Here is a 15026-nt window from a genome sequence, read left to right as displayed (position 1 = left end):
TATAGGTAGACTTTACATTGAATTGCAAGGCATAAGTACTTGGGACTAGAAGGAGCTTAGTTGAACACATCTGCACCTCTCAAGAACTCATCTAGATCTTAACTACCTCTATTCATTGAGTGCGATACCAAATAACTGAGTGAATCTAATGCAATATCAACATTGACTCATTTAGAAGTTATTTCCTTACTCATGTATGCTCTACTATCAGATCTTATGTTCTCTTAGTGAAGACAAAAAAAAAGATTAGAAAGGAAAACTGTGAGAGATAGTTTGCTGAAAAAATGTTATTGAGAAAAAGTATGAATGGAAATGCAAAGCAAGTTAGCACAGTGTTGACAAATACCACAAATAGCTATGTGATCCCAACATAGGGACACTGTAGAGTAAACAAAAAGTTTTTTTCATTGCATGTTTCACTGCATTTATCTTACTAACTGATTCGATACTCTCCTGATGGATGTAATTAATTAATTAATGTGATTAAGCTGTATGACTCTACCTAACAGGTAGACAGATTGCAACCGTCACATAAAATCCTCGAAGTACCCTAAGCAATATGCGGAACAGTTCACTTACTATTGGTAAATGAAATCATTATAAAAATGGTGGTTTTAGAGGCTTTCCTCAATTGACTTATCTCACATCTGTACCAACAAAGATCAGTACCATGTGATACAAACTCCATGAAAAATATTAGGGAATCATTGCTCACTTGCCTGTTTACAGTTATAATGAACAGAACACCAAATAAATTTAACTTAGAATGAAAGGAGCTTTCAAATGGGTGGCATGGTTGGCTCAGTAGTTAGCACCACTGCTTCACAGTGCCAGGGACTTGGGTTCGATTCCAGCCTTGAGTAAGTGTCTGTGTAGAGTCTACACATTCTCTCTGTGTCTGCATGGATTTTGTCCAGGTGCCCTGGTTTCCTCCCAAAGTCCATAGATGTGCATGGCCATGCTAAATTGCCCATAACGTTAGGTGCATTAGTCAGAGGGAAATGTTTCTGGGTGGGTTACTCTTCGGAGGGTCGGTGTGGACTTGTGGGGCCAAATGACCTGTTTCCACACTGTAGGTAATCTAATCTAAAAAAATGTCTTTATTCAGCCACCTGCATATTGAGGAATAACTGTTAAAACACAGCAGCATTTTCCCATCAGACCTATACCCAAGACACACTCCAAAATAGTAATTCATGGTTAACCAGTAAAATGCGTGCATGCCACTCAACAAGTAGTTGAAAAAAAATGTGCAATTTGATTTTTTTTGGGGGTCAGCAGTTTACTGGAGTAGAAAATAACTTGTGTCCTGTTGCACTGCTGCAGCTGTTTGTTAGTGTTGTTCCAAGATGCATGGTAATATTCACAAGCTAGACGTGCAGCCATCCGTACCTTTGCAATTCATTGCTACATTCATGTTTGGGAGGCTAGGTATCAGGATTTCTGTTCATTTGATTGCAGATAAATGACTGCATGATTGTAGATACATCTGTCATCTTCTTGAATACTGTCTTGGATGCCAGGGTTCAGTCTATGTACTGGAGAGAACAACCCCCTATGAAAAAAGCCTTTCAGGCAACTGCTGTGTTGCCAATGGGAACAGTTTACCAAGAAGGTCATTACTGAGAGCTTAGCTACAATGGCCACAATGTCATAAATCATTCAATGAGCTCAAGAAAGTTGTCACAGTAAGAATTGTCTTATCTTCACTCTGTTCACCTTCACTACTCACAAAAATCACAAAAGGATTACAGTGTAGAAAGAAACTATTTGGCACGCCTTGCCTGAACCAGCTCATTAAATAAGCATCTTAATCCCAATCTCCTGCTTTTCTCCCCCATATCCTTACACAACCACAAATTCCTCCCAAGCTTCACTTCACTTTCCAACAAACTTTGCATCACATTTCACTCTACATCCTTCTCCCCAGACTCACACTCATTGCTAGTGCAGTGCGCACCTCCCTGTACCTTACATGATGCTCACGCACTTTTAAGAGAGCATATCTTAAACTGCTGCTTATCCCCATCCATCATGAGACAGAATGTGATGGATAAATCTGTGAACTTGCAGACAGAATGTAACAGGTCAGATGTGCCAATGTAACCTCCCAGTTCCTATTGCCTGTACCTGTATGTTATATTAGCTTCAAGTAACAAACCCTCAAAATGGATTCATGACACAATAATATATGATTGCTTTAAGTACAAGAAACAGACAAACACAACATACTTCATATCTGTTGCACTATATACTGATATGACCATGCTTAGCACATTCTCAAAATCCTTCTCAAGATTGTCACTAACACACTTTCAGTATTGCAGACAAAAAAAACACATGCTATTGAAGCTTTACATATTGCACTTACTGGTGAATACAAAATGAAAAGCTTCGACTGCCTGCCTTTTCTGAGCAATACTCAGGTTCTGGACGACTGAACAACATTTCTTTCATTCTTGCAAGAAAATATTATACACAACTTTGGACAGGAAACTCTCAGTATATAAAGCTGAACCAGCTGGTATAACCACATTGTCCAAAGTCCAAAGAAAACATATTGGCTATCACAAGCCATCAAGAGCCATGGCTAGATCAACAAACAAAATTGGAGAAGACGTCATGAAGAATTTCTTCACACTCTCTCCTTCATTTCTCTTATATTGTCTTAACTAGACAACTATACAAACTGCTAGTGCTTGCACCAATTATTTCCCTTGCTTTGCTCACCTATATGAAAGGCTAACTCTCTTTCCTCTGTCTCACTTCAGATGTGAATATACTTCTGGCACATGATGAAGCGATCAACTTTCTCAATGAATGCGGGGTCATTTAAACTTATCCTCGCAAACAACAGCAGAGATATTGCCATAATGAAGCGTTGGGGAGAAATGTGCAGAGATAAGAAAAAGGAAACAGGACACAACATATGTCAGTAATCACAACTGTACATTAACTCACAGAGTTAGTGAGTTTATGCAGTGCTGAAAGAGGCTCTTTGGCCCATTGGCAAAACCTGAGGCAAAGGTTGCAGAGGCTCATTCCAGTAGTACAGACAAATATAAGACAACCAAAAGTAATGCAAAGATTAAAATTGAAGATGTTCGGTATCTATTTTCTTCAATTATTTTATTAAATACTTAAGACTTGAATTCCCACTCAGTCACAACAATTTTTCAAAACAATTTTGCCCAAAATCTGCCATGCAGGCAGAAGGATCATGGGATATTATGTGCAAATTAATGTTCAGTGTATATCAGGTTTCTGTGTGCAAGTTAAAAACATAATGTGCAGAATTTCCCCTCCTCAGTGTGGCATGAGTAATGTTGAGAAAAGTAAGAAAAAAGATGTGAATGAAAAGTTATAATTCTCAATCCCAAGAAAATATTTCCTGATTTATCCCTCAAGCCATAAATGGCCAATTTAGAACCTTACCAGTGAGTGGTGACTACCTTATTTCCATCATCTCACTTTATGGTCACTTCCACTTCGCTTCTCCCTGACTGGGAAACTAGATGATTAGATTACTTACAGTGTTGAAACAGGCCCGTCAGCCCAACAAGTCCACACCAACATGCCGAAGCACAACCCACCCAGACCCATTCCCCTACACCTAACACTACAGGCAATTTAGCATGGTCAATTCATCTAACCTGCATATTTTTGGACTGTGGGAGGAAACCTATGCAGACACGGGGAGAGATGTGCAAACTCCAAGCAGTCAGTCACCTGAGGTGGGAATTGAACCCAGGTCTCTGGCACTGTGAGGCAACAGTTCTAACCACTGTGCCACCATGCTGCTGTGCATATTCCCAACATATAAACCTGAGTAGTTAGCTGCTTGTCCTGGCTATCCTCCAATTGCTTCTTCACAGCAACAGCCCGCATGCTCCATGGTCATATCCTCGTCAATCCTTCATCTACTCAACTGGGTATCACTAAACTACTAGCTTCACCTTATCATTGCAGCAGCTCGCTGACCAAACCGCGCATCACTTCAGGCTGTCAACTCTTCTCTTTGGGCCTAAAGGACACCAATGACTTGCATACTTCCTCTAGATTGCTTTATGCATTGATGTATCTAATGCATCTGCACAGGTTGCATTTTGCACTTTGAGCTTGCTTTCTTAGTACTCACCTGTGCTTACTTAGAATCTGGCGGTCTTTGTAGCTTTTTAGTGCCCATGCTTTTTAGTGCCAAGTTAAGATTGCCACCCTCTGTGGCTGACATTTCTTAGTGCAGAGACAAATCTAGCTTGTCACAATGGGGAGTATTGAACAATCACTGTATGGCACTGGGTTATGTCGATGTTAGACTTGTAGCATCTGCCAGCAGCATACGCGACAAACACACTACACTTTCTTCAAGGAAATGGCCATGTCGGATAGTCAAAGTGGAGCCATCATTAGTGGGGTCAGGGTGGACTATGGTTCATCCTATTCCAGTCCTGGTATTAGCAATGATTAGTCGGAACCTCAGTCTTACATGAGTTCAGGGATCTATTACAAGGGATTGAGCCACAGTGAGCTCTACATGTCAAATGCAGGGATCACATTAGGTTAGACAAGGTACTGTGGAGGCATTAGTCTTGAGTTCGAGGCACGCTCAGTTGGGGTTATCCTGCCTAGACTTTTCAATCCTAGGAATTTGAGTAATAATGGTCAGAGGATTTATCAGTTTGTAGTCCATGGAATCCTGGGAAAATTCAGAAATTTGTTTCTCAGGATGGGGCCCATTAACTGCGTCACTGAGAAATGATTACAATGAAAATGGCAGTCTAAGTTTAAAGAGTGGGATTTTGTACAGCATAGGACTACAGAGAGCTATAGAATGGGCAATTGACTTGGTCGTGGTCACTTTGGCCTTTATGTGAGAAGAATGTCTGGCCAACAAGGGCATGGGAATTTACAAAGCCATGGCATTAGGTATAAAATAGGAATATTAACAATGATTTAAAAAGGCTCAAAAGAATGGGGAAATTGAAAGGTCACCAGAAACACAAGAACAGCAACACAAAAGACAGCATGGAAGGGCAGGGGATCATCCTGGGACTTACTGTCAAAAACACAAAGTTGGAACATTGCCGTGTCAGAATGCACAATAACTACACAAAATTGCTGACCACATACACCAAAGTGGGTGCAGTAATGCCAATCTCCTGCTTTACATCCCCATAACCTTGCACATCAGTAAATCCCACCCATGCTTCACTTCACATACTATTTAGTGTTTTGGGTGTTGGAGTGAAACTTATGAAATGTGACATCCTTCTCGGGGCAATAATTGTGACTGCAGTAATTCAGTAATTTATTCGATTTCAATTTGTATTTCATTGGCAGATCATTCATTACTCAAGAATGTAGAGTGAGAATTGCTGCCTCAAGCAATTAGGAGTTGTTGTGCACACAACTTATTGTGTACAGTAATAGCCTCCTTGTCATGTCAGCTAAGCAAATATAGTCAGACTAATGTACTTAAATGTGTGACCAAAACCTTTTATATCAGAAATACATTCCATGGCTATGACTGGAAGACATTGTTTTGGAGCTGGCACAGTTACACACTGTACTGTTCTGTGATGTGCAAAAGGTGCCATTCTTGTGCTGGATGGGGTAACAGCGGGACAGGAGGATGATGTTGGGGAAAGGGCTAGAATGTTACCCTGTTGGTTTAGTGGAAGAATTCTACTTCCCTAAATTTTGATTGCGTGATACATATTTTTTGATAGAATGACACACTTTGTTGGTCCTAATAGAGACATGACACTGATAGCCTTGGAAAGCTTCCAAGCCACACTGTGTGAAGGCATAACATGAGCCTTCATTATGATGGATGTAAGGGCTCAGATACTCCTGCAATAAAATTCTGTTACCTTTCTGATTTGCCCCAGAGCTTTCAGCTAATGAGTTTGACAAGAACATCACTGTGCCTGGAGTCCTTGTGGCCTTGCTTCAAATTTGAAGACAGCAGTTACAACTTGGTCAGCAAGCCCAAGCAGGAACAGTAACTTCTAGCAACTGCCTCATAGTATCCAGAGGGAGAGGTAGCAAGTGAGAAACCACAGAGGAAAAGGAGTAGAGTGTTGATATCCTGTGACATAGAGTCATAGAGCTGTACAGCATAGAAACAGAGTGTTCAGTCCAAGTTATCCATGTCAACCAGATATCCTAAATAAATCTAGTCCCATTTGCCAGCATTTGGCTCATATCCCTCTAAAACCTTCCTATTCATATACCTGTCCAGATGCCTTTTTAAGTGTTGTAATTGTATCAGCCTGCACCACGTCATCTGGCAGTTCGTTGCATACACTGTGTGAAGAAGTTACCACTTAGGTCCCTTTTAAATCTTTCCTCTCTCACCTTAAACCTATGCCCTCTAGTTTTAGACACCCCAACCCAGAGAAAAAGACTTTGGCTATTCACCCTATCCATGCTCCTCACAATTTTATAAACCTCTACAAGGCCTCAGCCTCCAAAGTTCCAGGGAAAAAAGCCCCAGCTGCTTCAGCCTCTCCCAAAAGAGCAAATCCTCCAACCCTGACAACATCCTTGTAAATCTTTTCTGAACCCTTTCAAGTTTCACAACATTCTTCCTATAGCAGGGAAACCAGAATTAAATGCAGTATTTCAAAAGTGGCCCACATGTCCTGCACAACAGCAACGTGACCTCCTAACTCTTATACTCTATGCACTCACCTTTAACGCAAGCATACCAAATGCCTTCTTCACTACCCTGTCCACCTAGTACCCAACTTGCAAGGAACTATGAATCTGCACTCCCAGGTCTCTTTGTTCAGTAACATTTCTGAGGACCTTACCATTAAGTGTATAAGTCCTACCTTGATTTGCCTTTCCAAAATGCAGCACCTCACATTTATCAAAATTAAACTCCATCTGCCACATTTTGGCCCAATGGCCCATTTTATCAAGGTCCCGTTGTATTCTGAGATTACCTTCTTTGCTGTCCAGTGCACCTACAATTTTGGAGTCACCTGCAAACTTACTAACCATACCTCGTACCTTCACAGTCAAATCATTTATATAAATTATGAAGAGCAGTGGACCAGCACTGAACTTGATGACTAACTGCTGGTCACAGGCCTCCAGTCTGCAAAACAATTGTGCATCACCACCCTCTGTCTTCTACCTTTGAGCCAGTTCTGTATCCAAATGGTTAATTCTCCCTGTATTCCATGTGATCTAGCCTTGCTAACATCCACAGTGAGGAATCTTGTTGAATGCTTTACTGAAGTCCATATAGAATATATCCACCGTACTGCCCTAATCATTCCTTACAGGCTTCACTGTTTTGTGAAGACTTCAACTCTTTGAAAGACAGTGTAAGAACCAATTCGGGATGTTCCAGGCTATCATTGCTGAACTGTATCATCTGCTGGAAGAGTTCTGGCACTTGAAAGGACTGAGCAGCTATCCAATTCTGCTCACTATCAAGCTCACCGTTGCCTTGAATTTTAATAGTAACAGTTCATTTTAAGGAGCAACTGGGAATCTGTGCGGTATTTCCCAATCCTTGACCCATAATGCACCTAGGCTATCACTGATACCATTTTCTCCTGTTTGCAGTTCTTCATATCACCCTCCCATAATGATGATAGTCGAGCAGCCTGGGCAGTAGGATTCTCCATGTTTGCAGGATTCTGCCAAATGCAGGATGCATAGACTGCACCCACATTGTTTGAGAGCATCCAATCCCTTAACTGCGGAATTCATCAACAGAAAAGACTTCCGCTGTGTCAATTCTGAAATTATAAGTGATCATCAATGTCAAATATTGCCAGTCTGCACTAAAGATGCCATGAACCATCTTTGAAGGGAGCTGCCTTGACACTTAAACTGCAGAATTCACAGGTTCTTGTTTCTTTTCAATTTCCTTAAGCCATATTGGGATGGCTGATGGGTGTCAAGGACTACCCCCTTCAAAGGTGGTTCATATAACCTTTACTAAATCCTCAGACTGATACAGGATGAAGATACAATGCTTCATATGCTTCCACCAGGTTGAAACAGACATAGACCTCCTCAATGTGAGGTTTTGATTCCTAAGCCACTCCAATGGGACTTGCACTATAGCCTAGAAAAGCTGTGCTGTATTACTGTTGAATACTGTTTCCTTCAGTACTAACCAAAGAAGGATGTCTTGAATGCAGAAGAATCAAGGGATCAACAGCAATCTTTTAAGAATGAGGATCAGGATATTGACAGCATGACAGAGTAATGCATTGTCGAGTACCAGAAGGTAAAGAGAGCTTCAGTGAAATCTGCTTCCAGGATGAATGAGCTGAGTTTGGATTTCATTTAACTGAAGCTTAATTTCTGGTCTCTGAGAAGGCTTCCAGACCATACAATTTATATCATACTTTTTAGACTAAGGACATGAATAGACAGGTTGTAAAAGCCTTTAAACATGACTATATATATAAAAAAAAGCCAAGAACTTGTCTATTGTCAATGCAAAGAGTAAATGGTTCGCTACAGTTTTTAACTTCTGTTTCAGTTGTTTAAAATCAGGTTGCTCACAGTTGATAGGCAAAGCACTGTCAATAAAATGCTTATATTTTGAGATAAAATCAGTTTAACTATTAATAAAGTTGCAACATGTTACTTAAACATAAAGAACAATTGCTTTTTCATAAAATTACATTCTAATACATTGCCCTATTACATAGGTGCACAGTAAGTTTGTGCTCAGCAATATACCAATAAATTTGAGCAGAAATATGAGGGAAAACTGTTGCCTCTCAAAACTAACAGCAGTTTAATTGCAATTTGTACCTAAATTGCCAATTTTGTCCCAGACAGAAACTCTTGACTTTTCTTCTTACTTTTAACCAACACAATAACACTTCACCTATTGTGTTTAGAGTGACTAATCTCCCCTCAACAAATCATTATATGTTATAAATCTTTATTGCCGTGACATTATAACACTTTCATAAATGGTAGACTGTGACACAAATATATTTGCTGCTTTAGTGTCATTCTTTTGAGAGGTGTAGAGAGAGGGGCTTTCCTTTTGCAAAAATAATGAGACAACTTTTGTATTTCAGTGATGGTTATATTTCTAGGTCAATTTCCCTACCTTCAGTTCTGAACTGTGGATTGGTCACAATAAATTAAAGCTTTGCGTGACAACATGATCCAGGAGCTGCAATAAAAGCTGTTTGCCAATGCTATCGCTCACACCCTCATAAATCAGAGCATGCTGAGGTAATGTGCTTATTGATTTGGTTTGTCAGCCATTTAGTTTCACTGAGGGGAAACGCATGTTAAACATTTTCAAGAAAATGTATATTGCTTACAAATCTTTAGAGTTGAAGTAGTCTCTGTAACAAGACTAAGGGCTCTGATTTTAGGCCCTATTGGAGTTTTGATGGACAGGCACCAAAAACAGCGATACAATGCTAGTGGCCCAGCTCCATAACACACCTGACTAACTTTCTCAGAGGAGGTGAGTAGGTATAATGTCTACCACACTGCATGCTATAGGACACTGATTAAATAAATTAATACACTATTAAAGCTCCACAAGTTAACTGGAGACAATTCATTGGTTACTGCCTGGGCAGCTAGATCTCCAGGCAGTCTAAGAGGTCTTTATTTACCTGCCAAAGATCGCTCTGTAAAGGGGTTTAGATAAATAACCAAAAGGCTTAGTCAGTTTTTTATTCATTCATGGGATGTGAGCATCACTGGCTGGACCAGTATTTGTTGGCCATTCTACTTGCCCATTGGAGTGTGGTGTGAAGTTGAGCTGACTTTTTGAATTGCTGCAATTCCGGTCATGTAGATACATCCACAGTGCTTTAAGGAGGGAGTTCAGGATTTGGACTCAGTGATAATGAAGTAATGGTAATACATTTCCAAATCAGATTGGTGTGTAGCTCATTGGACCTTTGCATGTGTAGTTTGGTGCTATACCCATGAGTTTTGGTTCAAGAGAAAGAGGTCAAGGAGAAGGCAAAATTAAGAAATACTTTCAAGCTTAGACTTCTAAGTAATACTATCTATACATTAACATTAAATAATTCTGTGCATGATAATCATAGATGCACTGTGCTCTGACTTAAAGTTACATTAAGTACTAATCTATATTCTTTGTGTCTTCATTCCCTTGTGTTCTCTGAACCTTTCTAGGCTGAATGATTCTAACTCCACCTACATGTCCTGTTTACACTCAGTGATATGCAGTTCCTTAACATCACAGTGAGGATGTTTCATGGTCCTGGAGCCCTAACACAATATCCCTTCCCAAGCTTTACTTGCCCATCATTGATTCACAACTATATTTATACTCAAGTGAGTTTACCATGTTATGGATCAGATCAAACCCCCTCAAAATATATCAAGGAGATAGCCTAGGCCCTAACCTTTATCTTATCTTAAGTATAAGGCACTGTGTTCCAGATGTGATTCGATTGGCATACTACTCAGCTTTAAGCAAAACACACTTTATTCTTACACTACAGTTAAAATACAAACAAAAGGAAAAAGAATTGATATAACTTTAAATGTGTTGAAAAATTTAATACAATAATAGATTATTTAACTATTAAACAGCAACTGTTCCAATATAGTAACATCCCATAAACACATCCGCGGCAAAAGCAAATTCAGCAAAATAGAATGTCTTGCATGCGAGGTTTCTCCAGTCCAGGAAAAAAGAACAGCAAGAGAAAACTCTGGTAGTGAGAGAGAGGTATGGCAGCTTCCACAACTGCTTCAAAACCCCAGCAACTGAAAACTAAACTAAAACCCTGGTTCTGTAGGACCCTGACTCTACAATTCATGCTGTTTCTCTTGTTCTAACTTTTAATAAAAAGGCCTCAAAGCTGTTGACTTTATTGGCTTGGAAGAGACAGCTCCATACCTTTGTCTTTAAAAAAACAGGATAAAATACATCTCTTAAAGCCAAAATATCGTCACACCCAGAATACTTATTCTTACAGCTTTTACTATGCATTTTTTCCATAACACTCTTATCTCCTACTGGGTGTTTGACTTGGTTCAGCTGTGTCAATAGTTGGGTAAGACAAGTCTATAGAGAGGTATAGAAACTCCTGAGGTAAAGTTGATTATTTGCTTGCTCTCTGCTGGATTTCATTTGATTAGAGATTCAATCATTCTGAAACCTTCACAGGCTCTGAATAAATAGTATGAACCAAAGGATTAATCAGAGGTACTAATACTTTGTGGCACACTGTTGGTGCTGTCTGATTTTGTTCTAGTTAAGCGGGTAGTTCCTGCACTAGGTAAGCTGGCAAAATGAGATGAGGTGCTGACAATTGCGATGGATACAGCCTTTGGTTGTGATGCAAAATTATGATTGATTTTGCCATTTTAGTTGCTCTCTGACAGCATCCTTGCTGGGAAGTCCCTTGTCTAGACTGGTTGTCCATGCACAATACAGGCAATGTTTGGTGATATTACATTTATTGTGGTTCTGTGGCTGACCACTTTGAGTTTCACATTCCTTCTGGGAAGAGATCTGAATTACCCTACTATTATCCTTTGGAAGCTAGTTACTTAGAAAAATAGAATGTTGAGATTTTTATCTGTGTGCCATCAGCAGTTTTGATGGGTGCAGCCCTGAGAAGAGTAGGGTGGAGTAGTAATGGTCCACAGCTTTAAGTAAATCTGGAGTTTTCTTAGCACATTTTTCACTGTCTGAACTGTTCATTTTGCCTCTCCATTAATATGTGGTTAATTAGGTGAATGCATGACATGTTGAATGCCCAGTATCATTGCAAATACTTTGAACATGTCATTAGTAAACTGTGGATCATTGTCAGAAACAATGATACCTATTATACTGTGAGTATCGTTAAGGTTCTCACAACCATTTCAGTAGTTATTAATATTAGTTTTTCAAGCACAAACCATAAACCAGAATGAAACAAGGATGACATTTGTACATAATGTACCTGTTCCCAAATGGGCTCGGGGTCCATCAGGAAATTCTATTGGGAAGCAAGGCTCCTGTCATTCATGGCTGTGTGTAGCACATGTATTATAATTGACATTAAGTTCCTTTTGCAATTCGGTCACCAATGAACTCCAAGAGCTCTAACTCTGCACTCGGTTTTCCTCAATGCCTTTGGTGAATCCTCAGAAACATATTGTTTTGCAAAGAACAGGGAATTACTAATCAAACATCAAAAATCAGGAAAGGCTTGACAATAGGAAAGCTCTTCCTGTGGTTGAAGTAAACCTTTAAGGCACAATCCATGAACTGAGCTCTGGGCCATTTTTGTATCAAGTACTTGTGCAGAATAATGCACTTAGAATCTGTCTTTTGCTCCTTCTTGATGATGATAAACTTGTTTCTCTAGGCTTGCTAAGATAGGGGTGATAGATTTAAGTCAGATGTCAGAGGCAGGTTCTTTACTCAGAGAGTGGTAAGGACGTGGAATGCCCTGCCTGATCAGCCAATTAGTTAACTCAGCCACACTAGGGAGATTTAAACAATCCTTGGATAAGCACGTGGATGATGATGGGATAGTGTAGGGGGACGAGCTGAGAACAGTTCACAGGTCGACACAACATTGAGGGCCGAAGGGCCTGTTCTGCGCTGTATTGTTCTATGTTTTATGTTCAATGTTCTATAATGTGGTTTCCTGAGTGCAAGAGTATGCTTCAGTCCCAAACGCATCAATGTCATGTGAGTAGACCAACTGTGGCTCGGAAAAGCACAGGTCAACATATGATACTTGCTTTGGATATAATAAATTCTGTATGGAACATGGGAACATAGAAAATAGGTGCAGGAGAAGGCTATCTGGCCTTTTGAGCCACCATTCATTATGATCATGGCTGATCATGCAAATTCAATATCCCACTCCAACTTTCTCACCATTCCCATTCATACCTTTAGCTGTAAAGACCATGTCCAGCTCCTTCTTTAATATATCTAACAATGTGGTCCCAGCAGCTTCCTGCGGGAGAGAATTCCACAGGTTCACAATTCTTTGAGTGAAGAAATTCTTTTTCATCTCAGTCCTAAATGGCTTACCCCTTATTTTTTAGATGGTGCTTTCTGGACTTACCAAACATCGGGAACATTTTTCCTGTATCTAGCCTGTCCAGTCCCATCAGGTTTTTATATGAGGAGATTCCCCCCTCATTCTTCTAAATTCCAGTCAGTACAAGTCCAGTCAATCCAGTCTTTCTTCCTATCTCAGTCCAGAAACTCCCTCAATAGCAAGAATGTCCTTTTTCAGATAAGGACACCAAAATTATACACAATACTCAAGGTGTGGCCTCACCAAGGCCCTGTATACTTGCAGTAAGACATCCCTACTCCAATGCTGAAATTCTCTCACTATGAAGACCAACTAATACCATGCTTTCCTCAACGCCTGCTGTACCTGCGCGCCAACCTTCAGCGACTGTTCCACCATCACACCCAGGGTGTCGTTGCACCTCACCTTTTCCTAAATTCAGATATCATTCAGATAATAATCTGCCTTCCTGTTTTTGACACCAGCATGGATAATCTGACATTTATCCATGTTATATTTTATTTGCTTTATGTACTCAATCAGCTAGTCTGTCCAAGTCACCCTGCAGCCTCTTAACATTCTCCTCACAGCACCCACTGCCACACAGTTGTCTGTAAATTTGGGGATAGTGCATTCAACTCCTTTGTCCAAATCACAATAATGTATATTGTGAACAGCTGGAGTCCCAGGTCTGGACCCTTCAATACCCCACTCATCACTGACTGTAACTCTGAAGAAGACCCACTTATTCCAACTCACTACTTCCTATCTGCCAACCAGTATGAGAACCTCATAAATCTGAGGTGGAAGTACTGTATGAAAGGAGACATTATTCTAACTTTTTCTCATCTGGCAAATAGATCAAATATTTATAGTTGGTCTCAATCATGATTTTAAGCTCAGAGTATAATCACAAAATTTTTCACAGGCCCATACAACAATTGAAATGACTTTATAGATGTCAGTTTTCTTTGTCGATAACGTCCATTAAGTATAATACATGGGTTTTCAACATTGTGCTGGCAGTCCCTGAAAAGAACCACCCTAATAGCTATGGCAGAGGCATCCACAGCAATAATCTTAGTATAAGGTAGATGGCTAAGAGACCAGTGGAGATCAGTGTGTCTTCAATTTTCTGAAATGCTGTCCATTGCTTTCCAAAACTAATACCATGCTTATAATTTCTTAAGACAAGATGTGGTAAAAATGTACCTAATTGACTGATTGAACCCAGAACCAGCTTCAAATCAAAAAGTTGTTAAAAGCCTTAGTTTTATGGATCTCAACTTGTGACCCATCTTCATTGATGATATGACCGAAAGAATGACTGAAATCTTTTGATTTGACATTCAGTATAAGACATGTTGCTTGTAAATGTTTCAGGACATCATTTATTCTCATATTGTGGAGCTGAGTCTTTTTAGCATGGATCAGGATATCATTCATGGGGTAATGGATGCCAAGTAGTCGTTGTGAAATGTTGGACATTGTGCATTGGAAACTCTCTGTGGCAGAAGCGATACCAAAGGCCAGTCCATTGAAACAGTATTGACCTAAAGAAGTAGCGGTGGTAGTGGGGAGTCAAGACATCATGCTTAGAGGGTCCGCCAAATTCTTTTATTGATCATCCAGCGTTGTAAATGGTCTACTGATTTGATTTGATTTGTTTTATTATTGTCACATGCTGAAATACAGTGAAAATGTATTGATAGTGGAGTCAAGGGGTATGGAGATAAGGCTGGAACAGGATACTGATTAGGAATGATCAGCCATGATCATATTGAATGGCGGTGCAGGCTCGAAGGGCAGAATGGCCTACTCCTGCATCTATTGTCTATTGTCTATTGTCTAACCAGACAAATCATACCTTGTGTAAGAGAACAGAATGCAGAATATAGTGTTACAGCTACAGAGAAGATGCAGACAAAGATCTAACCCTCGTATATGAGAGATCTGTTCACAAATCTGATAACAGTGGGGAAAAAGCTGATTAAATCCCATAAATCA

This window comes from Chiloscyllium punctatum, chromosome 37 (assembly GCF_047496795.1).
Source record: "Chiloscyllium punctatum isolate Juve2018m chromosome 37, sChiPun1.3, whole genome shotgun sequence".
In the NCBI taxonomy this organism is placed as follows: Eukaryota; Metazoa; Chordata; class Chondrichthyes; order Orectolobiformes; family Hemiscylliidae; genus Chiloscyllium; species Chiloscyllium punctatum.
The sequence above is the reverse complement of the archived record's forward strand: the minus strand, read 5'-3'. Positions refer to the sequence as shown.